Here is a 6156-nt window from a genome sequence, read left to right on the forward strand (position 1 = left end):
ATAGATGATAGGGAGATTTATGGGCAGCATGGTGGCTCCGTGATTAGCACTACAGCCTTGCAGCGCTGGTCAACATCTGCAAAGATTTTGTATGTTCTCTCTGTGTCTGCGTGGGTTTCCTCCGGGTCCTCCGGTTTCCTCCCACACTCCAAAAAATTTGGGGAGGGGGACCGATATTTTCTGAAAGCAGACACTTGCCCCATTTTCAAAATTGCATCAAAGATTTTATAGACATAGGCGCCTTCATGCAATTTTGATTCAAATTGAAACATTTTATTAAAAATACTTAAAATTTGACTTTGATGGCAAAAAATTTGATCCAAACAGAAAATATTTACCTTCACATCTCCTAAATGTAATACATGGACATTTGTAGAGTTCACAAATGTGCCCTATTGATATGTTCACATGAATAAATCCACATAATATCACTAAAACTGTAATAACTAGATATCTGCTTTTCAGCTAGACATTTTTAGACAGTCACAACCTGCAAAATATATCAATAAAACAGAATAAAAAGTAAAGGCGCCATAAAACCTATAGAATTTTGAAAGCAGACAACCAGGCGATGCATTTGGCAATTAACATTCAAAATTTCCTCTAAAATATGTACAAATCCAGATACTTATATACAGAAAATCTACTTTCCTAAAAAAGTAAGATGTGAGGAGATTATACAGACCCACACCAATATATTCACCAAAATATGCAGCAAAGGGAACTGCAGAAAATTCACACAGATCTATCATTGTCTGTTCCTTAGACAATGGTAACCCAAATAAATAACTATATATCCATAAACTTCTCTAATGAGATAATAAAAGTCACTATTAGATGTGCGCCATTGTATTATCACAATAACAGAACCCTCCGCGCTTCATAAGAATGAGAGTGAGAACGTCATAACATAGGTGTAAGTAATGGAGGATGGTGGGAAATAAAAACTTTATTCCAGTGTAGTCGCAGTGTAGTCACATTAGGCGAAGAGGATTGAATGTTCATCATATCAGTCAATTTTCCCAACAAAAAATAACTATCACAAAATAAAAGGGAATAAGAGAGAATGGGCCACATTTATCACTTTTGTGCGCATAGGTGTAGTAGTTGTGCCTAAATTCTGGCGCACTGTTTTCCAGAATTATCACAAGCTTTTACAGAATTAGCACAACCATCTGTGATAAGTTAATTTCCTGCATCTTATTAATCACTTTACTTTAACACAGTTTAGGCACAATTTTGGCGCAGTTTCGGCGTAATGTTAGATTCAGACACTTACATGTGATCCTGCTACAAGCTCCTCTCTGCTTCTCCCACAGCCCAGAATGAAGATAACACTCACAGCAGCACCCAGGTGTGTGACACCCAGCACCCAGTGACCTCCTCAGCAGGGGCATCTCCTGGAGGGGATCCCCCAGTGCTGGTCTCCTGCTGCACCCCTGTAATTCTGCACAGTATCCCCCTCAGAAACACTGGTGATACTGTGCAAAATGACATGGGGGACACTTGTCAGCACTATGTGCAACATTCTGTAACATTCTCTTCTCTCTTGCTTTGAGCTCAGGATCCTGCAGAATGTTTTGTAAATAGAAGGTGATGAAGTGTAAATAGAGTCTGCAGCTCCTGTCTGCAGAGTATCTCATGTCTGTATTATCTGTACTAGTGTCTGCAGAGTATCTCATGTCTGTATTATATGTTCTAGTGTCTGCAGTGTCTGGCTGAGCTTTTCTGCTAGAAATGAGCTGTTCTGCAAAGGGGCTCAGTGCTTTCTTCTCAGATAACGCCACCTTCGGGCTGGAGTGTTTTTGCGCCCGTTTTTGCGCCTAAATGAAATGTCGCAAGTGATGAATATCATTAGGCGCATCAAAACATCTGGATTGCTAGGATAAATGAGGGAAAGCTGGTTATTTTTGCTGCGCAGCTAGTTTGGCATTTAGTCGCAAAAATGGCACAAAAAATGGTGCGCCTGAATGAAAAGGCGCAAAAACAACAGAAAAAAACGATTGATACATGTGGCCCAAAGTGTGTTCTTAGATTTGCATAGAGAAGGGTTAAAAACATGAATATTAGTTGATATTATCCCTTCTCAAAATGTAGTACTAGTAACATATAAAGTGAATATTTCCATTATCTGTGAGGTGCAGCAGCTCCTGTGTGCAGCAAATTCTCCCTGCAGCCTGATGGCTAAGAATCTGGAGATGGGGGAGACACTTCAGGGGGCTGTATCTCTGGTTCTATGAAAGAAGAGAATCTCCTCTTTTATATGAATCTAAATTTGTGTTTCTAAAATGCAGAAAAACTGAGATATTAACTGTTAAACTGCCGTCGGAAGTGATATTTATATATAAAAATAGCACCTGATATTCTCACTTTAAACCTGAATATCTCTGGATCCATGGCACCTAGAAACAAAATTCAAGATTCATTTGAAAGAAGAGATTCTCCCCTTTCTCCCTGGGGGCCCTGGGCAATTGCCACCTTTGCCTACCCATAGCGCCGGCCCTGTATGCAACACCCATCTCTGATAATCTGCAGCTGTGGCCTCTACCTGGACAGGAAATAGTTAAATGGGTGTAAGATGTGCAACACCCCTGCCAATACATAGGCAGGGTGGTAGTTGCGAATAGCACCCTCTCCAGGTTAGGAGCTGTTAGGGGGAGTCATGAACCCTCTAGGAAGGTTCTAGAACCTGGTCATTACGTAATAACAGCTGTAGATTCTGCCTGAACAGGCAATGGTTAAGTGGGTGTAAGTTATTGACCAATGATGTGGCTGTATTGTAACCTGGAGTGTGATTGGAGAGGTTGTACAACCTGACCAGGAGAATAAAACCCCTGGGCAGGGAGGAGCACATGGTCAGAGAGAGAAACTGGAGTCCAGTCTGCAGAGACAGTGAAGAGAGAGTCAGCGCACAGCGCACCTTCAGTACTGACACTTAACCCAATCCCAGGAAGAGACTCAGGAGACTCTAATCCAGAGCTGCAGCTTCCACAGTTTGGACACAACTCCAATTATCCCAGCTTCCATCTACTACCAGGCTGGTGTACTATTCCTGAGGATCCTCTCCACGACCGCTCCAGTACCAGAATCTGCTGTTAACCGATTAGGCCCGTTGCCTGCTGTTCAATAAAGAACAGTGAGTTGATTTACACAACATGCCTCCATCTGATCCCTGGATACAGCTGTTACCACCACGGGCTCCCCATCCATTACCCAGGGAACTATCTTAATGTGTATAAGAGGAGTGTGGGGGGGTAGAAGAAATGTTTATAAGGGGGGGGCGAAATGTGTATGGGGGGTCTTAATAGAATTTGGAGGGGGGTTGGCAATGTGTATGGGGGGGCCTGCCAGCCCCCTGTAGAATATAGCCTGCCAGCCCCCTGTAGTATATAGTCAGCCAGCCCCCATTAGTATATAGCCAGCCAGCCCGCTGTAGTATATAGCCAGCCAGCCCCCAGTGGTGTATAGCCAGCCCCCAGTAGTATATAGCCAGCCAGCCCCCAGTAGTATATAGCCCCCAGTACAATATAGCCTGCCAGCTCCCAGTAGTATATAGCCTGCCAGCCCCCAGTAGTATATAGCCTGCCAGCTCCCAGTAGTATATAGCCTTCCAGCCCCCAGTAGTATATAGCCTTCCAGCCCCCAGTAGTATATAGCCAGCTAGCCCCCAGTAATATATAGCCTGCCAGCTCCCAGTAGTATATAGCCTGCCAGCTCCCAGTAGTACATAGCCAGCCAGCCCCTGTAGTATATAGCCTGCCAGCCCCCTGTAGTATATAGCCTGCCAGCCCCCAGTAGTATATAGCCTGCCAGCCTCCAGTAGTATATAGCCTGCCAGCTCCCAGTAGTATATAGCCAGCCAGCCCCTGTAGTATATAGCCTGCCAGCCCCTGTAGTATATAGCCTGCCAGCCCCCAGTAGTATATAGCCTGCCAGCCTCCAGTAGTATATAGCCTGCCAGCTCCCAGTAGTATATAGCCTGCCATCTCCCAGTAGTATACAGCCTGCCAGCCCCCAGTAGTATATAGCCTGCCAGCCTCCAGTAGTATATAGCCTGCCATCTCCCAGTAGTATATAGCCTGCCATCTCCCAGTAGTATATAGCCTGCCAGCCCCCAGTAGTATATAGCCTGCCAGCTCCCAGTAGTACATAGCCAGCCAGCCCCTGTAGAATATAGCCTGCCAGCCCCCTGTAGTATATAGCCAGTCAGTCCCCAGTAGTGTATAGCCAGTCAGTCCCCAGTAGTGTATAGCCAGCCAGCCCCCAGTAGTATATAGCCTGCCAGCTTCCAGTAGTATATAGCTTGCCAGCTCCTTGAAGTATATAGCCTGCCAGCTCCCAGTAGTATATAGCCTTCCAGCCCCCTGTAGTGTATAGCCAGCCAGTCCCCTGCAGTGTATAGCCAGCCAGTCCCCTGCAGTGTATAGCCAGCCAGCCCCCAGTAGTGTATAGCCAGCCAGCCCCCTGTAGTGTATAGCCAGCCAGCCACCAGCAGTGTATAGCCTACCAGCTTCCAGTAGTATATAGCCTTCCAGCCCCCAGTAGTATATAGCCAGCTAGCCCCCAGTAATATATAGCCTGCCAGCTCCCAGTAGTATATAGCCTGCCAGCTCCCAGTAGTATATAGCCTGCCAGCTCTCAGTAGTACATAGCCAGCCAGTCCCTGTAGTATATAGCCTGCCAGCCCCCTGCAGTATATAGCCTGCCAGCCCCCAGTAGTATATAGCCTGCCAGCCTCCAGTAGTATATAGCCTGCCAGCTCCCAGTAGTATATAGCCTGCCATCTCCCAGTAGTATACAGCCTGCTAGCCCCCAGTAGTATATAGCCTGCCAGCCTCCAGTAGTATATAGCCTGCCAGCTCCCAGTAGTATATAGCTTGCCAGCTCCCAGTAGTATATAGCCTGCCAGCCCCCAGTAGTATATAGCCTGCCAGCTCCCAGTAGCACATAGCCAGCCAGCCCCTGTAGAATATAGCCTGCCAGCCCCCTGTAGTATATAGCCAGTCAGTCCCCAGTAGTGTATAGCCAGTCAGTCCCCAGTAGTGTATAGCCAGCCAGCCCCCAGTAGTATATAGCCTGCCAGCTTCCAGTAGTATATAGCCTGCCAGCTCCTTGAAGTATATAGCCTGCCAGCTCCCAGTAGTATATAGCCTTCCAGCCCCCTGTAGTGTATAGCCAACCAGTCCCCTGCAGTGTATAGCCAGCCAGTCCCCTGCAGTGTATAGCCAGCCAGCCCCCAGTAGTATATAGCCAGCCCCCTGTAGTGTATAGCCAGCCAGCCACCAGCAGTGTATAGCCTGCCAGCTTCCAGTAGTATATAGCCTTCCAGCCCCCAGTAGTATATAGCCTTCCAGCCCCCAATAGTATATAGCCAGCTAGCCCCCAGTAATATATAGCCTGCCAGCTCCCAGTAGTACATAGCCAGCCCCTGTAGTATATAGCCTGCCAGCCCCCTGTAGTATATAGCCTGCCAGCCCCCTGTAGTATATAGCCTGCCAGCCCCCAGTAGTGTATAGCCAGCCCCAGTAGTGTATAGCCAGCCAGTCCCCTGCAGTGTATAGCAACCCAGCCCCCAGTAGTATATAGCCAGCCAGCCCCCTGTAGTGTATAGCCAGCCAGTCCCCAGTAGTATATAGCCTGCCAGCCCCAGTAGTATATGGCCTTCCAGCCACCAGTAGTATATAGCCTGCCAGCACCCAGTAGTATATAGCCAGCTAGCCCCCAGTAGTATATAGCCAGCCCCCAGTAGTATATAGCCTGCCAGCTCCCAGTAGTATATAGCCTGCCAGCCCCAAGTAGTATATAGCCTGCCAGCTCCCAGTAGTACATAGCCAGCCAGCCCCTGTAGTATATAGCCTGCCAGCCCCCAGTAGTGTATAGCCAGTCAGTCCCCAGTAGTGTATAGCAAGCCAGCCCCCAGTAGTATATAGCCTGTCAGCCCCAGGGGCCTGGCAGGCTATATACTACACACATACCTTTTAATGGCACAGTATTATTTATTCATGGACTGTAGCATAGTAATATATTTGGCGGTAACAATGTAATTTTTGATATGCTGGGGGACAGAGAGGTTTTTTTATGTAGATTCTTTAGAAGTACAGTGTGGCAGATTATAATGTCACCTGGATAAAACAGTGTAAGTAACTGTGGTATTTT

The sequence above is a fragment of the Engystomops pustulosus genome, chromosome 2 (genome assembly GCF_040894005.1).
Source record: "Engystomops pustulosus chromosome 2, aEngPut4.maternal, whole genome shotgun sequence".
Lineage (NCBI taxonomy): Eukaryota > Metazoa > Chordata > Amphibia > Anura > Leptodactylidae > Engystomops > Engystomops pustulosus.